At 53.0% G+C, this 22505-nt stretch overlaps 1 long non-coding RNA gene across 1 annotated transcript; it reads left to right on the top strand.

Annotated features, from left to right (window-relative positions):
* The first annotated feature begins 8890 nt into the window (after positions 1 to 8890).
* Positions 8891 to 22484, top strand: LOC112425309 (uncharacterized). Its single transcript, XR_003016377.2, has 2 exons — positions 8891 to 19325; positions 19435 to 22484. It is a non-coding gene; the product is annotated as an uncharacterized lncRNA (long non-coding RNA).
* Positions 22485 to 22505: the final 21 nt, after the last annotated feature.

Here is a 22505-nt window from a genome sequence, read left to right as displayed (position 1 = left end):
GGAGAGAAGGAGAGCCGAAGCGAGGCATGGGAGTGAGACCCCGGTGGGAAAAGAGGACGCTGGAAGGAAGATCTACTTTTCCAGTCTGCAGGTGGCCCCCAAGGAGCCACAGTAGGTCACGGTGGGGAAAGTGCAAAGTTGCTTAGAAGAGGGTCCAGGGTGGAAGGTGGAAAGCAGAAAGTCCTGGAAGTGGATTGGCTTCCAGGGTCAGGAGTGGGAACGTGGACTTGTGCTCACCTCACCTGCAGTTAAACTCCGAGGGGCTCCTTTGGGGAGAAAGAAGGGACACCGTTGTGGAGAATAGGGCTCCTTCCTTTCTCCTCCCCACCTCCCCACTGTGCAAATGCTGGGGGTCTGAGCAGTTAGGGTTGTCAGAAGGGCCTCACAGACAGCACTAGCGATTTCTTGGGGGTTAGGAGGTGTGTCTTGAACCTGGGCCATGAACTGGAAGTGTGGAGTGACTTCTTACCTGGCCACGCGCCCCTCGCTGTGCCCCCACCGCCCACCATCATCCCTCCCGGGGCTTGGCCTTGGTCAAGGCCCATTCTGGAGCCTTGGGCTCCGCTCATGAGTGCACACTGCTTTCTGCTGGGACCAGCAGGCTCACAGTTGCCTGGAAACCATTCTGACTTTTCACAAATCTTTGCCTACCTTTCATTCACCACACACAGGAAGAGCCCACAGCTGGCAATGCTGTGCACACTGTGTGGCCTGGAATGTAAGAAAGGCCAAAGTTAGAGCTTCTGCCAGGGCAGGGACACTAAGGACAGGCTTGCAAGTCAGTCACAGGACTAGGCCTCTCGGCTGCTGGGCCCCCAGTGGGGTCCCCTTGCTTCCTCCATTATCCTTATAGGGCTCTCTCTGAGTGCATCTAAGCCCTACTTCAAATTTATTTTTAGCATAGAATACTCTCCAGAGAGAAGAGCTTACCTGCTTTACTCAACGGGTTCTTGCAGCCCAAGGGATGCCTTAGCCTTGATATTGTAGGATTCGTAGGCTGATTCATGATCCCTGCCGACATATCCTTAAAAGACTGGATAGATGCTACACACAGCTCAGCCCAGCCCTCTTCTTTCTAGAACACCCCCATTCTCCCCATCCCCAGCTGCCTGGCACCCTTCTCTGGACTAGAAAAAGCCTTGTAACATCTTGCTTCACTGACAACAGAATGAGTGGGTTTCCTGTGCGGAAACACCTTGCTTGGGTGAAGTGTCAGATGAGGCTCTATTTTGCTTTCAGTTGGTGGCTCCACTCTTCTGTTGGCCTCCTGTGCTCAGGGGCGCCCGGATCCTCCCCCTTATCTCAGGGCCACACCTTACACTTGTCGACTCGGAATCTGTCATTTACTTCCCTGCGCCCTGGGCTGGTCCTTCTGCAGCTTCTCTCCCTGTGGTTGGAAATCTAACCACCCACAGTTGTCATTTCTCTTTTGTGTATCCCATTTCCCCATTGAAAATAGCATTCAATAAGACCGGTTCCAGCATGCCTCCTCTGACCACCCCACTGGTAACAGTTCTGCACTCAGAAACACACATGCTCAGCCCTGCTTTGGGGTTTTCCTTTTGGTAAACCATTTCTCTTATCCTTACAAGTTTTTGAGACATCATCTTTCCGTCTCAGATTTCTTCCTCCTTAAAAACCCAGCCTCCAGGGAGCTGCCTGTTTCATCTTTACCCCACGTCTCTAGTGGCTTTCTTGCTTAGCCAGGTGACACTTTTCAGACAGTTTAGGGATGGCATCAAGTGGGGAGGAAGGCAGGCTCGCTGGATCCTGCCCACCCCTGCCTTGCCCTTAGCCTTCCCTGCGGTGGTACAAACACACAGACCCTCTCAAGTGAGGGCTTCACTGGCAATTCATCCAGACAATACAAAAGGAGGGTCAATAAGGGGAATGGACGAAGGCTCCAGGAAGGTCACTGGGTCCTTCGAGTTTACTTCCTGGTCCCTACTGCAATGTCCATGACGATCCTCAGTCTGTCTTGGATGTCTTGAATGGTGCTGATGCAGTCCCCCTGTTTCTGCTCTTTCTCACATTCTTCTCCAGGCCCTGTTCCCAGCAAGATCCCTGTGCCCGATATCTTGCATTTGCATTGGAGAGGCCCTGGCTGCGCCAGGAGAATGAAGTCGGAGAGACATCTCTCCAGGCATCTCCCTGCTGACTGGTGTGGGCTGCCTGCATCCCTCAGGGGAAGGCATGGCTCTGGCCTGGCTGCCCTCTCTGAGTCTGTTCATTGTATAGGGAACCTTCTTTACCCACCTTGCACACCCTTGCTCTTTTAGGTTGTCTTCTACTCACGGCAGCAGGTCCAAACTTTTGTCATGATAAAGAGTCAGATCACTGAGCTTTGCTGAAAATACCTGGTTTGGTAGGGTCTCGGCTCCTGCTGGCTCCCTGACAAATACAGTCCTTCTCTCCAGTGTCTCAACCTCTTAAATCCAGGTTTCCTCTCCGTACATGGAAAAACCACATGCTCTGCCAGCAATTCTAATGCACCTTTCAGGCACTTTGGGAAGCGCACCTCACCTAGGATGACGCGCACCCTGGAGGCTTGGGAGGGACAGGCTGTTTGCTCTGCAGCCCACCTGCCAAGGTTTTGCTGAGCTCTACATTGTGTAGCTTGTATTGCGAAAACACTTGTTGGCTTATTTCCTAAATGCAAAATTCAATGTGCTTTGATTCAAAAGGAAACTCCCTGAGATTCTGAGGCCCTTCTGGGACCTCTAGGTAGAATGGCTAGATAGGAGGCCTGAATTCTGGGAGAAGGGTGGGACCAGGGATGGGAGAGGTGTGAGAGTTTCCCACATTCTGTCTTAAGAGAGAAGCCCCAGAAGGAAAGAGATGAACCCAGAATGTTGGAGAAAGTTGTCATTAAGAGGCAGTTGGAGGAACTGGTTTAAAAAGGGTGAAAAAGGGTGGGGTCGGGAGTAGAGAGAGCAATTAGGAAAGGTGGGACTCCGGGAAGTCAAGGGACAAGTCTCAACAGAGAGCATGGATGACGAAGTCAAATGCCACCTAGAGATTTTGTGCTGGAGGCCTGAGCAGTGTCCTGTGGATTTAGCAAGGCTGCTGGTGAGCTCAGCTCAAGCTGCTGCTGTGGGGTGAGTGGAGGGCATATTGGTGGCCCCAGGAGGGAGGGAAGGAGTGGCCCACTAGCAGCCTGAGTGGAAGATGCCCTAGAGAGGGCAGGGGCTGAGGATTTCTGGATCGAGGGAGAAGACTGCAGGGCTCAAATCCTGGAGAGGCTGGGGAGGAGGGTCCAGGGCCAGACCTTGGGAGACAGGAGGTCCTGTCAACTGGCACATGGGAGGGTCAGGAGGCAGGCGAAGGCCGCTAGGCTCTGGGCCTCCTTTCCTCAGTGAAATAGCTGCTGAGGATATTTTCTGAGTTTCTGGCTAGTGGTTGCAAAAAGCCCAGAGGAGGTTGCAAGAGGTGAGGCAGCTGATCAAAGCAAGTGGAAGGGCAGGCCCCAAGGCCCAGCTGGAGAGGGAGGCAGAGGTTCCTGGCACTGTGGCTGTGCGGGAGCAGCTTTCCGGCAGTCTGAGTGCCTGTGGAGCTGGGATGTGAAGGCAGAGCGGACACTGGCCTGGGTTGGGGATTGTAAGGAGGCTGAGCTGAGCTGTAGGGACAAAGGCCCAGCGATGTGGATGCTGGTGACAGGAGCTCCAAAAAGTGAAGGAAGGAAGGGAAGCCTGGATGTTGAGAACCCAGAGAGACCCTGGAGCTCTCCATGAGATTGGAAAATGGGAACTGTTTTTTTGTTTGTTTGTTTTTTGTTTTTTACAATGACTATTTGATTATCTTTGTAATCAGCAAAAAAAAAGTTGAAAAGTCAAACTGCCTGAATGCCCGTTAACAGTATAATGGATAAATAAATTGTGTATTTCTACAACGGAATACAACCGCATGATACAGCTTCCAAATGTAACTGTCACACATAAAAGGGCTAAATATTATTAGCAATCATTTGTGTAAGGTTCAAAAAACAGGCAAACGTAATCTGTGGGGTTAGATTTCAGGTTAGTGATTACATTTGGGGAGGGAGATCACAGAAAGGTCCAGGGAGGGAGGCTGGTACTATTCTGATTGCTGACCTAGATGCTAGTCACATGAGTCCACTCAGTTGTTGAAATGCACTGGCCTGGAAATTTATGACACGTGTGTGCATTTTTCTGTGTGTGTGTTCTACTTGCATCAAAAGTTGACTTAAAACCAAAAAGACTAACATGAAGCAATTCCACTGGGCTTCAAGGCCCGTCACTTCTGCAGTCACCTCTAATAGATGTTGGTCCACCCTGTCGCCAGCCAGAAACAGCAACTGTCAAAGTGGTGGTGATCCTTCCTGTCCCCTGCTCAGGGGAAGGAGCCTCTGCCTCTGTCCTGGTCCCCTGCCCTCCATTCAGATGATCGACCATACCGTAAACACGAAAGGCCATTTCCCCTCGAGAAGCCTCTGCCCTCCCCCCGTGCCTCTGCAAGTTGTACCCTGCACTGGGGGCTCATCTGAGGGGCAGACACCCAGCCCCATGCAGCAGGCTGAGCAGGGCGCCACCTGCCCTGGATCCACCCAGAGGGGGATACCTTTTTGTGATATACCCAAAGATGTGCAGTGGATTCAAAACAGCCCTGCTGCGGGTTTTGGGGGCAAATGTTCCTGAGGCCTTGCGATGTCTGGACCAGAAAAAGGATTTTGAGGCTTCCATAATAGTGTTACATTAACAATAGTCATAGTACCTATGGTGGGGAAAGAAGGTTCTAGTGCTCAAAGTACTTGGGTGTACATCATCTGTGACCAGGGCTTTGCCCAAGTTCTGTTAAGAAGGGTAGAGGCATCACTCCTGGCTAGAGTGTCTAAGGTTTCTGGAAGCCAGCTCGGGGTGGCCAGGCTCTGGATGTGAGGGGGCCGGTTTGGACAGGGTGGTCAATGGTCCTTCTCCCTCACCTCTGTGTGTCATCGGCAGACTGGATGGACACCTGTCATTCATTTGCAAAATGTGTGTGTCTGGGGTTCTGTGCGTCCCGCCCTCATTCTAGGCTGATGGAAGCCTTCTGTAGCCCTGAAGACTCTTTAATTCCTACTTCTGAGGTCTGTGAGGAGCCCCTCGAGTGTGGGTGGGGAACTGAGGCCCCCTCTCCAGCCCTCCCTCCCAGCAGGCTCCCTGCTCAAGGTGGCCCCTAAGGCTCTGCATTTAGCTGCCTGTGACATCCAGTTATGGGCCTAGTCTTTTTGTTCTGCAGGACACTTTTTTTTAAAATTTTATTTTCAAATATTCTCTAAGACTTCCTGTGGAGTTTTTGCTCTTTAAACAGTTCTTTTTGATTTTTTTTTCCCTTGCCAATGACCACATTTCATCATCATTCCTCTTCCTGAAATGAGGTATTTTAGGGGTATATTTGGGGCCCCTCTGCCATCAGAGCATTAAATATTATGATGTGGGCATCGGGAGCCTCAGTGCCCCACCACCAGAGCCCTCCTACTCCAGGGTCTGTCACTTTGGAGAATGAATCCAGTTCCTTTCCTCTCTCTGTGGATTTGAAAACTCTGTATTTGACGCTGCCAGGTGTCTTTAACAAAGAACCGCATCTCGGTGTCTGGTGCAGATGAGAGAGTTGGCAGTCGGAGCCAAGAGACAGACATTTCATCCCGAGGGTGGGTGGGAGTGGCCAGGCTCAGGGAGGATGCATTGAACTAATCACCCAGAAAAGTGGTGCCCCTGGAAGGACAGCCTTCTAAGAAGCTCTGGGGACATTTCAGGGCAATTAGTAAGATGGGATGTCGTGATTAAGGAAGACACAGCTTTACTGCAGCTGTTTGCTTATCTGTGTACAGTAGAACTGTGTTTAACCAACCCCTGGGCGCCTCCTAGTCTCTATCTTGCTGCAGAGTTTCTACTCTCTCGTGGCCACTCACCACTGACCAAGGCCGTCGCCTGAGCTCTTCCACCCGCCTTCGTCGAGACTCCGCGCCAGCCACTCGGCGCCAGCACTTGTTTTTCTAGCCTGGTGGCACTTGTGGAGAGACTATTACATACTTGGCTTTTCTGCCACGCCCTAGGCCTGTCAGTTGTTAGATTAGGCGGATCAATTTTGTTGTCGCCTCACTCTTTTTGAATGCCTTTCCATGTCTTCCTGATCACTGTTTGTCACAGGGTTGGTGGCCATCAGAATCTCATGCAGTTTGACGCTGATTTGTATTTTTTTCCTATTTTGGTTGAAAAACTGCCCTGATTCATGCTTCACTCCCAGCAGCTTGGAGCCATTCGTCCAGCCTTTGCGTTTGGTCTCAGAGCCCCGCTGTGTCTTGCAGCCTGCAATGGAACTGAGGATGTACAGGAGAGTAGGATGAAAACACTGGGGCCGAAGTGCACATCTCCAGGCATGGGGTGGGAGGGATAGAATGGAACTGCGGTGTGGCCTGAAACAGCCTCAGGCCTGTGGAGAGGGTGCAGCGGAGGCTTGCTAAGTGTGGATTGATTTGGAGCTGGAGATCCTGGAATCCAGGAGCAAGTGAATAAAGGGGCTGAGAAGATAGAGAGGGGGAGGCTGAGAGAAGCAGCCTGAGAAGATGCAGACCTCCATGGCGGTGCAGACTGGCTCAGGGAGGCTGAGGGGCAGGCATTGGGCCTGGGGGGGACAGGGGGAAAGGATGCCTGGGAGATGAGTCCACACTTTTGGGCCACATGTGAGCAAAGGATCAGCAATCCAGTAGAAACCTGTCTTCTGCAGCCACTGTTTTGTAGCTCTGCAGGCTGCCTGCTCTGGGGGCCTTGTCTCTGACTGTGGCTCCAACTCTTGCCCTTCCCTCCCTACCTATTCTGCTGCCTGCCTGCCTGCCTGCACCAACCACGGTCCATGTCAGCCCATTCCCAAGCAGGCGGTAAGAGCCTCTTCCCTGGAAACTAAGGTGGACACGCACTGCCTCTCTCCCTCTGCCTGCCCCCAAATCCAGTGACCTGAGCTCCTGCAGCCAGAACCTCTCCCGACCTGCTTCCTTATCCCAGCAGCTCTCAGCTGGTGTGGACTCACAGGCCAACTACCCATGCTTCAGAGGCACACATAGGACTGCAGAGGCAGAGCCTCACTTCCCATAGGACCGTCCTCTGCCCGGTGCTAGGGATTCCATGGCATCGTTCAAGAGTGTTGCCACATTTTTTATTTTTTTCTTTGGTATCTAGGAATCTGTGACTTCCCACTTTTCCTTCTTGTTCTCTGTCCACTCTTTAAGGCCTGGCTGGAGCCCTTCCCCTTCATGAAGCCCCTTTTGTCCACTCCAGCCCACACAGTCTCCCCAGTCCTCTGACAACACAGAGCACTTTTTTTGCAGCCCATATTCACTTAGCCTTTATTATGCTCTGTTTAGGCGTCACTCTGTTTTACTCTCTAAGAGTTCCCTAGGCATTCTTTTTCTTTCTAGCAAGATGATAAACTTCTTGAGGACAAGGCCTTCTGCCCCTTCTGCCCCTCCTGACCTCGGGGATAAATGAAGGGTTTTGGTAGCAATCAAGGAAGCTGGCCTACATGCTGCCTGCCTGCGTATGTAATGGTGGCTGATGGTTCGATTTAATGGGTACTGAATAAGCCTGGCACCTGCTGGAGACAGCAATGACATTTGCTCTCACAGCAGATGACAGGGTGATGGCAGGCATCTCTGGGTGGAAGCGATGAGTTCTCCAGGGGTGAGGAAGGGGTTAGACCGGGTGCTTAGGGCCCTCAAGGGGCCTCAAGGGAACGTGGAGAAGCCTCAGGCAACCCAGGGTCAGGGGTGAGGGGACCAGGAAGAGAAAGTCTGCTCAGGAAGGGTGTAGGCTTGGACACTGTAGGACAGATCCAGCAGGTTTCCTAAGTCAGACCTCTTGTCTAAATTGGATGGGCTGAGAGCTTTGGAGTCACTGCTTTGCATATGAGACCATGGGGACATAGAATCCGTCATTATCCCTGCCAGCTCAGCTCAGAGGACAGAACTAAGGAGGGAAGTGGTCAGGTTTAGGGTACAGGGAGAGAAGGTAGGATGTTCCCTCCAGGGCCTGGAGCTGGGGCCCACAGCCAGGTTCTGGCACGCCTGAAAACAGGGCACATACCAGATGGTTGGTACAGACACATGGGATTGAACTGAACAATGAGGGACTAATAGATTATTCTTGAAATTGTCTTACGGTTTAAGGAGGGAAGAGAACAGAGTAGGAAGTAGGGGAGAGGGGCTCAGATGTGATTTTAACAGGACTGGGTTTAAGATGTTGTGCTTCTTCTCTTGTGATACTAGTTTGAGCCAAGGGCAGCAGGGGTGGCTCCTGGTTTGAAAGGACGTGGGCAGGGATCCCATCAGAGACAAGCCAGGCAGACACTCTCCGGAGAGGATTCTCAGGAGGCCAGGACAGCCAGGTGCTTCTCCCTAGGGAGGAGGCCTCTGCTCCACCCCCATTCCTCCTCCCCTGGGCCTCTCTCCTTTCTCCCTGTGAGATTTGCTGACCACAAGAGGTATAGATCCATTCCCAGAACAGAAACTGTCTGGCTGCTCCTGAAGCACTTTTTCTCCTATGCACTACTGGCTTATCCTCATGCCTCCAGCTCAGCTTAGACATCCCCTTTGAAAAGGCCTTCTCTGAGTTCCTGTGGCTCCTGGGCCCATGCCCAAGGCTGCCCCGTCACACCGGCCCCGTATTTTCTTCACAGCGCTTATCATTGTCTGAATTGATCTCACCCATCTCTTCTCTTTGTTGGGTATCTCTCTTGCTTCCTTAGAAGGGAAGCTCCATGCAGGCAAGGTTGTGGTCATTCTCGACCATGCTGTCCCCCAGCTTCTAGAACAGGGCCCACATAGATGGTGGCCAGTGAGTATTTGTTGAATGGATGAGTGGGTGGATGACAGCACATGGGAAGGCACCAAGTCTCAAGTGGGGTGGGATTGGGGTGGGGTCCTATCAAATCTCCTTGTCTCTCAACCCAGGACAGAATAGAGCTGTCCTGTGGGGGAGCTACTTACTGGGGAGAGGGCCTGTTGGACCCTGGTAGAAAATCCATTCTGGGCCTGGGCTGGCCACTGCTTGCCCCCTGACAGATGGCATGCTAAGCGATCTGTGAAATGAGATGCAACATGAGTTTCCTTTGAGTCTGAACCCCCAGAGGCAGGGAGAAGAAGGACCAAAAATGTGTAGTCCTGCTCCCCTACCCAGGCACAGGCCTGCTGCCCTTGAGGGCCAGACAGTGCAGAGGGGGCTCTGAGGGTGGGGGAGGGAGAGGCGTGGTCCCCGGCCTTTGATGGAGTGGGAAGTGTGGTGCCGTGCGCAGTGAACCTGTGGGGCTTCCCTGTCCTGGAGAAGACAGTGGCCAGTCTAGCAACAGGCAGCAGGGAGAGAGCAGGGTTTCCAGACAGGCCTTTAGTTAGGTGCCCCAGGCACAAGCAGGGCTGTCACGCCTGTCTCCCCCTGCCCCCGAGCGTTTTGGGGGTTTTGGATGGAGGCTCACCCTGACCGCTTTCCAGCTTTAGCACAAAGAGTCCCAGCCCCATTTTCTTTCCCAGCTAACTGCACCATCACTGCCACATCAGAACCCCCAACACAATGAGGAGTTAAAGGAAGAGAGGCCACCTTGAGATCCCCCTCTACCCGCCAGCCCACAGGGTTCCCCCAACTCAGAGTTCAGGAAATATTGGTAAATGGAGGCAGGAGTGGGGCAGGGATCCTAGGGGAAGATCTTAAGAACTTCACCATGGAATTAGCTGATGATACCGGTGTCTTTCTTCTAAAGGGTGCCTACCCTTTTTCTATACTTGCTAGGGAGCTTGCATCTTTTCTTTTTAAGAGAGAAAATTTCTGGGCTTGGGAAAGAGGAACCCCAAGCTGACACTGGTCTGAGTGGGAAAATTTGGGGCTGAAGTCCTTCCCTTGAAAATGCGTCTGCTGGGCAATGCTGAGCAAAATTCCACAAAGGAGAGAAAGGGTGGAGGAGGGCAGATTGCCCTTCACCCACTTCTGCGTCTTCTTTGCCTGCCCAGCCTTAGCTGGGCCCCACACCATTAATGGAAGTTCCATCCTCATCCAATAGCATCTCCAAAGAACATTCAAGTCTGAGCCTCAGGGAACCTCTGGGACTCGGTGTCTAGATCCAGGAAATGGAGAATGAGCCGTGACTTTGGATGCTTCACCCTTACCCATCAGGCTCGGAATTGGTGAGCATCTCCCACATTACCATCTCCAACGGACCGAGGTGCCCACTGGGCATTTCCTCTGCATGGACCAGCCATCCTCCAAATATGCCTCCATGTCATCCCAGCTCCCCATCCCTGTCACTCCTCACTCCTTGTCTCCTGTCCGCCTGAGTGACAGGACTCTTGCCAGTTCGGTCCTGTCCCCCTTTCAGATCTTGGGTCCATTCCCCATGATCCCTTTCTTGCTTGTGCTTTGGGATCTCGGGCCAGCTGAAGTAGGAGGCAGGACTCAACTTCAGGCCAGATTGAAAACTGGATGACACGGAAGAGGCACCGAAAGCACCTCTCTCTCCATAAGACATGCCCACCAGTGCCATGACAGTTTAAAATTGCCATGGCAATGCCCAGAAGTTCTCACCCCTTTTCTAGACATTTCTGCATAATCAACCCCTCAATTGGCATGTGATCAAAAGTGGGTGTCAGAATGACTGTGGAACTGTCCCTGAGCTGCTACTCTTGACATGCTGCCTACAGGGTAGCCCTGCTCTGCAGGGACAGTCACGGAGCTGAAAAACTGCTGCCTAATGAAGCTGTTTTCTTCTACCACCGGCTCACCCTCGAATTCTTTCCTGGGAGAACTCAAGAACCTTCCTGGGCTAAGTCCCAATTTTGGGGCTCGCCTGCCCTTGCATCACAGCTTCCTCTTCTGTTCACAGCTGCAACCGCCTACTCAACCTTCTGAGGTTCCTCTCCCTGCCCCTCCACAGTGGCTGCTGATGGGAGCTCTGGCTCCCTGCTTTTTCACTATCTCCCAGTCAAGTGCAGAGTCCCTGTGCAATTGAAATGCTTCTCAGCTAAGAACAGAGAAGGGGATAGCATAAGGATATTCAAAAGATTTAAGAAATCTCAAAAGTGATCACAAACCATTTGTCTCTGACCAACCAGAAACATCGGTGGGTGGGAAGGGCCTTTCCTCTAGCTGAATTATTCATGGGTCTTCAGGCTCTGTCTTCACTTTGGATTTTCTGGAGTCTCCTGAAGGTTACCTGAAATCTTGTTGGTCCTGAATATTGCATGTGGAGTCACAAGCTGCAGGAAGTCAGTGGGGCTGGACGGGGGCCAAAATCAGAGTAGTCAAGCAGCATAGCTGGGCCTCATTGAAAGTGAGGCCAGCAGTCCCCATTGGAAGCTGGGGCGGAGAGCTGGGGATGGGTGGAGGCAGTGACAGGGTCCGTGTATTGGTCATTCAGACTCCCCAGCAGCCTCAGGACTCGACTCCCATAGGTCAGAGAAGAGCTGGTGGAGGGCCTTATGCAAACCTCAGTGGGTGATGCAGGAGAGAGTTTTCTGAGCTGGAATGCCCACAAAAAAGGCCTTCAAAGGAGGCCCCTGCTTGGGACAATCCTGCCTCCTTATGGTCTGGTTCACAGGTTCCCCTGGGTGGGGTAATGGAATCCAAGCTAGGGTGTCTGACATCAAAAGTTTTCAGAAATGCCATTTTTGTAAGGATCAGGGATTGGGTTTTCTGAGATGCAAAACATCCTTGTTAGGCGGTTAAAGCATCCTGAAGCTGTTCAGGTTTCTGGGGATACGTAGGCTTAGGAAGTTAGAGCAGGTGAAGTTGAGGGGGCGGGAACTAAGAATTAGCTCAAAATAGTCACCAATGCAGAAACCCAGGCACTTGGGACCCTGACAGTGAGGAAGGCAGAGGAGTAACGGGGCACTTGGGCACCCTATTAGCAGAACAGGGTAATAGAGCAGGCAGGAATTGCTTCCCAGGAGACTGGGCTGGGAACAGGAAGGGGACTAAAATGCTGTCCCCGGCTGAAGCGTGTGGCGGTATAGAGGAAGTGGTGGCAGGGCTCTGAATCCATATACAAGAGCAAGGACCAGTGGTTTCAGGGTGGGATAGGGCTTTGATGTCTTCATGGACTTACAGTAACATGGTGAACTCCACAAAGGAGAATTCACACAAAGGTCTTGGACCAGCCAGTTTCCATGTGAAAAAGCCATCTAGGAGCAAGGGAACAAACCCAGGAATACAGCTGGAGAGAGAGATGGCCTGACGTTATGGCTAAGTTCATATGGAAGCATTCTGGTTTGTTCTAAAAAGAATGAAAGAGGCGGTGTAGGTAATCATCAGCTCCTGGTTCTGTAGCAAGGTGTTTGCTGCAATCCCAGGAGGTGGCAACCTAGGCTGTGGTTCTGAAAGAAGAGGGTCTACCTTCCTGAATCATCTTTAGGAGTCTGCTGAGGGCCAGGCTTGATGAGTTGGACTCTGTATGGAATTTTTACTTAAGTGAGGTCTGGGTAGGAAAGAGAAGGGAAAAGCTGGCCCTGACTGCACCAAAGGATTCTGGGAAGGAGAATAAAGAGAAAAACCCTTCTTCAGGTTTCTGCTTCAGAGCGGGAGAACCATCACAAGCTAAGTAAAGTCAATGAAGGGCGAGTGGCCCTATGGCCACCTGGGCATGCACCTGCTCCGTGGCCACCTTGCATGGGAAGGCTGAGGAGATCACTAAGGCTTGGTTTTCCTGAACTGCCCTGATTCCACGTGCTGTAAGCAGGACCCAGAAGGCTGTGTGGCTACAGAGGTGCCCAGCATGGTGGGGGTCAGTTCAGTGCAGACACTAGACTGGACCGCGTGAAACTACAACCAGCTCAGAGCGCCAGCCAGAGTGCTGTTCCAGCCAGAAGGGAGGAGCCGCAACCCGCACCCAGGAGGACAAGGAACCCCTCTCTGCAGACAGGAGCCAGCCACACCTGGGGTCTGGGGAGACTCTTCCTGATTCCAAATGGGACCGAACTTTAAACCAGACTGGGCATTTGAGCAGTTTTTTAAAAGCTGCCAACCAAATAAATAAATGGCATTTTCTTAACCCAGTCTTTGTGTTGGTTAAAGGTTGCAGACCTGGCTGCCCAGTGCCCACCATCATTATCAGGGGATGTAGCTCTTCAAGCTCCAACAGGCTTCCTTGGCTGCCAGCATTCCCTGGTCTTTTCCAAGGTGTTGACAGGGTGTTTGGTGTTGAGGAACAGGGAGCAAAGTGCTGACATTGAAAAACGGGGCCCAGCCACAGCCAGGCCTAGGGCTGTAAGTCCCATGTCCTGCCAGATAGGCTAGGACCCGACAATCTGGAGAATCAGCCAAATATTCACCTCTGGGCTTGGACTTCAGAGGCTGAACCTGGTTCATGACCACCAGCTCACACCCCCCAGCTCAGGGTCCAGATGATCCCAGGAGGCTGGGTCAGGGGACTGCCTCCTCAGGGTCAGGGGCCAAGCCTTGTGGTCAGTGTGTTTCCATGGGAGCCCACAATCAAGGGGAGTAGGGCCAGATAGCCAAGAGTCAGACATCCCACACTAACCCCCTCCTCCAGGACTGGGGAGAACCAAGGGAGCCTCAACACAGACTGAGGGTTACAACATAAAATAACAGAGACTCATAGAGCCTGGGGACCTCCTGACTGTGCTTCTGGCCTAGGACTGTGCCTGGAGTGGGGTCTCCAGAGCAGGGATGATGGCACAGGTCAGGGGGTGGTGGGGAGGAGATGCCTCAGGTCCACAGTGGGGAGCCAGTACATCCTAGGAGGGTGGAAAATCTCCCCCAGGACTTGCTCCATAGGCCAGTCACAGCAGCCATGCCCACTGTTACATAGAGGTAGGCAGTCCAGGGCTGGGGCCCAGGCCATCAGGACCCCGTCCATCTTTCTGCTGTCCTTAGCATGTCACCTCCATCTTCGTGGTCACAAGTGCTGATGTTCCTCAAGGCCCCATGTCCAGAGGAAAGAGAAAGAGGCCAACAGGCAGACTGGGCCCGTTAGGCCTCTCACTTTCTGCTCACATCTCCTCCAGCAGCGCCACCTTGGACATTCCCTGAGCGCAGTCACTACTGATGGCCGGGGAGGAGGGGTCTTGGGCACAGCATCCTGACCACGTCTTGACATAGCTGCCTCCACCATCAGCTTTTCACCAGGCCTCCTTGTCCCCTCCTTCTCCCTGAAAAGGCCCCTCATGTCGAGAGCAGAGTCGTGGCTTCACCAGCCTTCCTGCCGATTGGGCTGTTACTATGGATTTGGTGGAGGATAAGAAGGATGGTCCCTGCCATTATGAGCGGGCCCTGCGGTGCGGTGTTTCAGGATGGGACCACACAGCGCATTGGAAAGCACAAAGGAGAGCAGCAAATCCCAGCCTAGAGGGGGCAACAGGCAGAGGGAGCTTCTGCAAGGTAGAGATGTCTAAACTAAGACCTCAAGGGTGGACAGGAGCTAGCCAAGTGAAAGGATCTGGGGGGCAGCGGACAACATTAGGAGCTGGGAGGAACTAGCTGGAGTGTTGCCTGAAGAAATGGGAGGCAGGCAGGCCAGTGCACACAGGGCTCTGTGGGCCCAGCAAAGAGGAGTGACCAGAGGCAGGATCTGGTGTGGGCTGGAGAAAGGCCTTAGCATGCAGATGGCACAGGCCAGGCTGGAGGCAGAGGGCCGATTAGGAGACCATTTCGGTTATAAAGCAGGGATGACAGAAGCTGAGCTTGGGAAACTGTGATGGAGACAGAGACTTGGAAAACACAAGGCTTAAAGACTGATGAAGGGGTAGAGGCGGCTAGTGAGAGAGAGAGAGACAGACAGACAGACATAGGGAGAGAGATGGACAGAGACAGAGAAAACGCGAGCCCTGGGAAACCAGGTGCACAGTGGTAGCTTGTGCGGAGGGAGAGGATGGAAGAAGGGGGCAAATTATAGGCAGAAGAGGCCGTGTCCATTTGCAAAGTTTGCATGCAAGACTCTGGAGGCCCCTGAGGAAGAGAGATGGAAGATGTGGGTATCTGACCCGAAAGTATGGAAGGGTCCCTGAAGATCCAGCCACCGCCTAGTTATGCTGTTTGTACAGGGGCCATTGCCAGGGAGGAAATCATCCTGCCACTGGGAACCAGGAAGATGGGTGAAAGGCAAGGAATATGCAAAATGAGTCTCAGCTCTCCTTTGAGCCACCTTCTGGCTCTGGCAGAGTCCAGTGGCAGGTGGGTGTCTGGAACCCCTCCCTAGGAACCTCCTCCCTGGCCCCATCCCATCTCTTGACCCTCTGCGCCTTCCTGACTCCTAGCCCACCCTGGCTTCATTGTGAGCACTCTGGTTGGGAGGTTTTGAGGCTAGCAGGGAAGGAGGTGATGGAATCTTGGAGCCTTTCAAACTCTCCTCGATAATGAGCTTGGGGCAGTTCACACAAACCAGTGCTCTGACCCATCACAGACATGTCCCCCTCTAGGGATCGTTTCCCACATGAGTTCAGCCACCCCCAGTGCTAACCCAGAAAACTCTCTCGCTGGGCTCATGCAGAACTGGGTGGAGGCATCAGCTGTGCTCCTGTGAGTCTGCCCAGGGAGTTCTGTTTTCCAGAAAATGCAGGACCTTTGAATCATTGGGAGGGGGCAATTAGAGTTTTAGGAGTTCAACCTGGGGTGTCCCAGGTACCAAGAGAGGAGAGGGGTGGGGTGAAGCCCTGCTTCTGGGTGTTTGTAGCACATGGCTTGTCCTGAGACACCTCACAAGCCCATCTGAGATACCCCTGGCCTGTTCTGAAGGCAGGTGAGCTACTGGGGTTTGTTTTAATAAATCCCCTTTTCTCTTTCATCAACTCAAGGAGCTTTGGTATGAACCATGCCTGGTAACATGGACTGTGCAGAGGAAGAATCCCAGCTGGCCTATGGATAAAAAGCTCAGTGAAAGGAGATAAGCCCAGTGCCCAGTGTGGGCAGGGCTTCCCAGGGCTGGAGTGCAGACAGAGGCAGGAGAGCCGCCCAGGATGGAAGAAGGGTGTGCCAGGTAGAAGCAGGAAGGCTTGAGTGGCCAGGGAGGGGCTGTTTTTAGTTCCTTACCTATAGAATCAGAATAAAGATCGTTCACTTATTCATGCATTCATTCATAGAATAAGTCTTTTGTGTTGCTCAATCATACACCCAAGGCCCTGGGAATACACCTGTGTACAAGACAGACAAGCACTCGCCCTCCTGGACCCGATGTTCTGCTGAGAGGGTGGGACACAAAACAAACACACGACAAATTAATATTACGCCCAAGAGCTGCAGGTGCAGGAAATTAAACCAGAGGAAGATTGTACAGAGCTGCAGAAGGAAGCAGGAGGAGGCAGAGCTGAGCTGGACCATGAGGAAGAGGGAGCCGTGTGGGTAGGAAGGGCGGAAATCCCAGCAGAGCAGAGGCACAGCCAGCCGAGTCCTCGCTGCCTCGGTCGCGTGGGCCCTGAGAAGGCGGGGGAGATGGCAGAATTAGACTTCAGTACAGCCCTGACGTCTAGGCCCTGTGAGGGCTGGGAGAGGTGCTCCCATTCGGAAGGGAGGCCTCAGGTGTTTAAATGCCAGTGGGAATGGCAGGTGGGGGAGAGGAAGAGGGCAATAATGGGAGGGAGGTCAGGGTTCCTCTCTGACAGCTTCTCTTTCTCTGTGAAATAGGAGGGGTGGTTTCTACCAAGAGGCAGAGGGCTTTGAGGATGAGAAGAGGCTAACTAGAGGCCAGCTAGGTGCCCACAGGCCTGATCTAGGTAGGGATATGTTACGTGTCCAGCAGCTCTGGGAACGGGCCATGGAAGCAGCTCAATGGGTAGCCGGACTATGGATGTGATGGGTGTGGGGCTATGGCCGAGCAGGGTGGAGGTGAGGCAGGCCCAGCAGCCCGAGGCACAGAGGACCAGAGCGAGGTCAGGAGCCCCAGTCAAGAGAAAGAGGAAGGACCCAGGAGGAGGGGTGGATGTGGGTCGCTTCCTGGACAGAATCAGGGAGTGGAGGAGCCCCAGGGAGTGGCCTCAGCAGTGGGGGTCGACATAGAGGCCAGCCCAAGAAGAGATGAAGCACACCACTGCACCAGCTACCCTTACTGCTATAGTGGAATGTTTATCACGGCCGAAACTCCTGTTGAAACTTAATCCCCAGTGCCAGTATTGGGAGGTGGGCCTTTAAGAGGTGATTGGGAGAGGTGGTTTCTGCCCTTATGAAAGGATTGGTCCACTCATGGATTAACAGATTAATGGGTTAGTAGATGAATGGGTTTTCACTGGAGTGGGATTGGTGGCTTTATAATAAAAGGGAGAGAGACCTGAGCTGGCCTGCCTGGGAACTCTGCAGAGGCCCTGCCCCAGGAAGGCCCTCAGCAGATGTGGCCCCTCGACTTGGGACTTCTCAGCTGCCGTAACTATAAGAAATACATTCTTTTTCTTTATAAATTACCCAGTTTCACATATTGTGTTATAAGCAACACAAAACACACTAAGACAATTACCAAAACCCCAGACATCCGGCTTTGTCGCATCGTGGCCACCGAGACCCTTTCTTTCAGCGGCATAACTGTGTATATAAACATGGCCCCCACTAGCACATGAAAAGGAAACCGGGTGGTGGGGGAGTTACATTTTTAAGTTGTCTAAACACTTACAAAGTGAGAGCTATTTAAGATTTTTATGAGTAACCAGAAATTTTCACGAAGCACTTCGTGTTATGCAGGGGAAGAGAAAGCTGGGAAGAATAGCATTTATTTAGTGCCTACTATGTGCCTTCTCCAACCGGTGGGAAGTGACGGCCTGTCTCCTCCTTGCCGGTTCTCAGCCTCTCTGAATGAGACAGCTTGGTGGGCCCATGGGGACAGCCACTGGGGAAGCTCTGCCCAGAGACACAACCCCCACTGGGCCCGGGGTGGAGGTGCTGTCTTGGTGGCATCCCTCATTGAACTGCCTACTGAGCCCCAGGAGAGCCGAGCCTGGGGAGCGGAGGTGGAGGAAGCAAAAAAGCAGCAGGAGGCCAGGGAGCCTATGTGAGCCCACCTGGGGGACCCAGAGTCATGCTCCTGCTGCTGCCCTCATTCCTAATCCACGGAGGCCCCTGACATCAGCCCTGATGGCTGGCAAGGGCTACTTGGGAGGGAAGAGAAAGGGTAGCTGGGGGAGGTAGAAATGGGGCCTGAAGAAGAGTCACGGCTGGGCGCAGTGGCTCATGCCTGTAATCCCAGTACTTTGGGAGGCCCAGGCAGGCAGATTATTTGAGGTCAGGAGTTTGAGACCAGCTTGACCTATGTAGTGAAACCCCATCTCTACCAAAATACAAAAATTAGCTGGGCGTGCTGGTGGGCGCCTGTAATCCCAGCTACTTGTGAGGCTGAGGCAAGAGAATTGCTTAAACCCAGGAGGCAGAGGTTGCAGTGAGCCGAGATCGCTCCACTTTACTCCAGCCTGGGTGACAGAGCAAGACTCCCTCTCTCAAAAAAAAAAAAAATAAAAAGAGTCACACCAGGAGAGGAGAGGCCGAGCCACTGGGAGGGCTAACCCTGGTCAGGCCGGCTCCTGAGTGGACGGTCCCTGGCTCTGCAGAGCTGGGGAGAACCATGCTGAGTCCCAGCCCTGGAAGGTGGGGGAGAGTATCAGTGGCCTTGTAAGGAGGTCACCATCTGCCCTGCCTCCCTGGGTGCCTGGCTCCTGAAACTCTTCTAATCACCTCCTCAGTTTCTCAGGTTTTAGCCCAGCAAACATTCAGAGAGTTTCCTGGAGGAAATTAGAAAGAAGAAAGCAAAGAAGTAGAGATGGTTTACCAGGCACAATCTGGCTGACAGCTAAGGGCACAAGGCCCAGCCCGTGGGATGGTGGACACTGTGTCCTGCTCCCTCCACACCCCCAACCCTGACCAGGCTGCACATGTGAAAGTCACCCCATGGAGAGGTGGGTTCCATGGCAATCCCAGCATCTGGTGTGCTCCTCGGGGCCTGGCATCCTGCCACAGAGGCTGTGGTCACACGGGAGTGCTTCTTGGCCACAGGCAGGAAGGCGAGCCCACAACCGTGTACCTGTGGCACCTGGACAAGGTCTGCTGGGGTCCCCTGCCAGTGGAGTGCTGCCTTCTTGGGACAACAGCTGGACCTGGAGGCAAAGGAAGTTCCTCTCTGAGCACAGGGGGAGCACAACTCAGGTACAAGAAATTGATAGCCAGAATAGTTGCCACCTGTGGATTTCAAGAAGTGCCTCAAAGGGACCAGCATGCTCCTCTTCCTGCCCTTTCCTCCTTTGCTGGCCGGAGGCAGACAGGAGTGATGGCTGCCACCCTGGACCGTGAGGTGGGAGCCACGTTATGAGAATGGCAGAGCAACGAGATAGGCATGGCACCACCAATCCCAGCCCCGGACTTCCCGTGGTAAGGGAGAGAGAAACGTCTTACGGGAGCCACTGTCATTCTCGTGCAGCAAACCTGATCCTAACACGCAGCACCACGACCCCGCCTCCTCCTCTCCCTTCCCTCCCAGTGCTGACGAAGACCTACCATGCAGAGAGGACAGAGGAGGGACACAGAGGCCGCTGGAGGTGATTTGAAAAGGATGAGGACACCCGAGAACAAGGCAATGAAGGTGACTAGGACAGAGGAGTGAGGATAGAGCCTGGAGAGGACTCATTAGTGCAGGGCTGATGGGCAGAGCCTTCTCAGGAGCGTGGCCAGAAGAACCTGACAGCCATGATTTGGACCTGCACACTATCCCAGGGACCCCCCAACTCAGTCCTCCCCAGAGGGCTGAGGGCCCTCCCTCCCCAAACTCAGCAATACTCCAGAGCCCATTCCCCATGGAGGCCCAATCCCCTTCCCGGACGAGGCAGCTGGTGGTGTGTGGGTGCTGGTCTGGTGAGAGAGGGACTCCTTGGAGACTGAGGCCATGGGGGAGGGAGTGCCTGTCCAGACTTGTAGGTTTGTCCCAAATGTAGACCCCAGGTCTGGAGGTGAACACAGCCCCACCTGATTCCTGAGAAGCCACGCTATCTATGCAGCCCGCTTCTTAGAATTGGACTTCCTCTCCACCCCTCGAACTCAGTGCAGTCAACACCTACTGAGCTCCTACCGAGTACACTACATGGACGTGGGTTCAGGTGCTAAGGAAATAAACAAGGCTCCACAGTGCAGTCCCCAGGGCGCAGTGCCCTGACAGGCTGCCCCAAGGCTGTGGTGTGCTGGGAAATGGTTCACACCCAGCTCTCTGAAGGAGAACACCTGGTTTGTGGCATTTGTAGGTTTGTAATGTTTCATGATCTAAATCTTCCACCCTGGCCCATTGCAAGTTTGTAAACACAGAGTTCTTGAAGTCAGGAAGGCCCTGGCTTGGCTCCCAGGCCCAGCTCCAGCACCCCACTGCCAGGGGCTGCTCACCTTCTGTGCCAGGTCCTCACCCACCACCAGCAGGTCTCGGCCCTGGGCCTCATAGGTTCCCGGCCTTCCCCTGCCTGGGCCCTGGGTTTGGCTCTGGAGCCGACAGCCCGTGCCTTGACTGTGGCAGGTGGGCTGTGGCTGCCAGGTCAGGAAGAATCAGTGGACAGTTGGTCACAAGCACCCTGGCCCCGAATATTGAAATGCTCACATTCTCCAACTCCTCCAACCGCTACCCCACCCCTCCAGGCCTTTTCCTACTCTCTAACGGCTTCGCTTCACCCCAAGGTCTCCTCCTCCTCCTCAGAAGTGGCCATTCCCCAGCATTTGGAGCCCAGGACCCCTCCCAGCCCTGAAGCATTTGCCTCCCAGGCTCCCCCGAACCTTGCTCCCCTACTGCCACCCCCTGCCTGTCCCAGAGGAGGTCTCATAGACACTTGCTGCGTGCCGCTCCAGGGAGGCTGCGGTGCTCCTGCCAGCTCTCCGGTGGCTGCCACAACTGCTGTCTTCAGGAGGAGGAATGGCCCCCTCAGCTGCCCTGCCTCTGCTGTCTCAGCCCCAGCGTCCTGGCATCATCTGCTCCACCTCCAGGCAAGTCAGAGCCAGGCTTGCCATCTGCCTGGCAGCCTGGGGCACTGTGCCTTTATGGCCCCGGGTAGGATGTGGATCTGGGCCCCAGCCCCTGGGCGCCAAGGTGCCAACCCTGCAGGGGAGTTGCTTAATGACCTTCGTGAGCAGTAATTACACCCCAGGGCCCTCTCTTAATAACCACGTATTCTCCCTGTCAATGTGCCTTAATTGAAAATGAGTAGGCGATACAAGTTGCTGTGAAGTTGGCTGGCAAGCCCTTAACGTAATATTAATTGTAGTAATTAGTAGTCACTTTGTGTTGGAGTCATCTATAAATAGGGGGTCCATTAGTTTAGCAAAAGAGCATGATTTAAAATGCAAATAAAAGCCCAATTAGACAGATAAATCGCTTGTCTTTTCCAGCAAATTATCATCTTCCAGAAGGACAGCAGCCACTTTGGGGCTGCATTGCTCAGTTCAGGGACTCTGAATGCTTTATACCACCTGAGTGGCCCATCTGATACACTGTCCCTTTAAACGGGTTTGCTCCAAGCTTCCTCAGGAGGCTGTCACTCCTGAGCAGTCCCTATAGACTCTTATTTTATTGGCACAACTGGTGGTCAGGGCCCCAAGTAGCTCCTCCCCCTGCATGCTGATTGGTCCCCTTTGGTGACACAGAAGCACATTTTAAAGGAATAGTAGCACAGTGCATAGGGCACTGGGAGAATGCATTGGGGGTAGGAGGGGTCTACTCTTTGAATTTGGCTCTGCACGGTCCAGACAGAGTGAATCACCAATGCTATGTGTTGTCCTGTGACCCAAAAAAGTTAAAAATAGACTCACACCATTGTTGTGGGGCTGGACAACTTACTTTCCACTTCTTTCTCTCTTCTACAAAACCTACTTATGGTGGTTGCAGAGATTTCTCTCTCTCTGTCATACACACACACACACACACACACACACACACACACACACACACAGTATTTCTCATAGGCTTTGGGCAAACATTTCACAACTAATGTGGCAGCTAGGGAGGTGTTAAGAGGGCACAGCTTCAAGGCCAGAGAGGAGATTTCTAGTTCAGCCTTACTTTGACTAGAGCTTCACCTGTTACCCAACACTTTCTCCCAGGGCTGAGAAGTTTCAAACGTCTCAATTAAAGAGGCTGTTGAGATGTGCCTGGGGACATGGGTGAGAGTTCTTTCCTCTCTGGCTTGTTGAACTTCTGGAGACCTGATGTTCAGGGCTCAGCTCAAAGCCCTTCCTGTCCCCTCCTTCAGCCTGCCACACACCCTCCCCACAAGCCCTTCACTCCTTTGCGGCCAACTGAGGCTGGCCCTCAGACAGCATTTGCATTTTAATAAGAGCAAAAGTCAAAAGATAAAACAGCTATTCCTAAACACAGGGAACACTAACAATTGTCTATTCCAGCAGGAATTTCACCCTTGTCCAAAAAATGAGGAGAACACAGGAAACTTGAAAGTATTACCCTTGATTATATTATCCTTTTATGATTCAATGTTTGCAGCAGGTGGTAGTACTTGCTATTTTTAATGTCCTATTTGACAAAATAAAATATTGGCAACCCTGTGTTGGTCCCAAAAATATTTT

Source organism: Macaca nemestrina, chromosome 5 (genome assembly GCF_043159975.1).
Source record: "Macaca nemestrina isolate mMacNem1 chromosome 5, mMacNem.hap1, whole genome shotgun sequence".
Lineage (NCBI taxonomy): Eukaryota > Metazoa > Chordata > Mammalia > Primates > Cercopithecidae > Macaca > Macaca nemestrina.
Note: the sequence above shows the minus strand (reverse complement) of the source record. Positions and strands in the feature narration are given on the sequence as shown.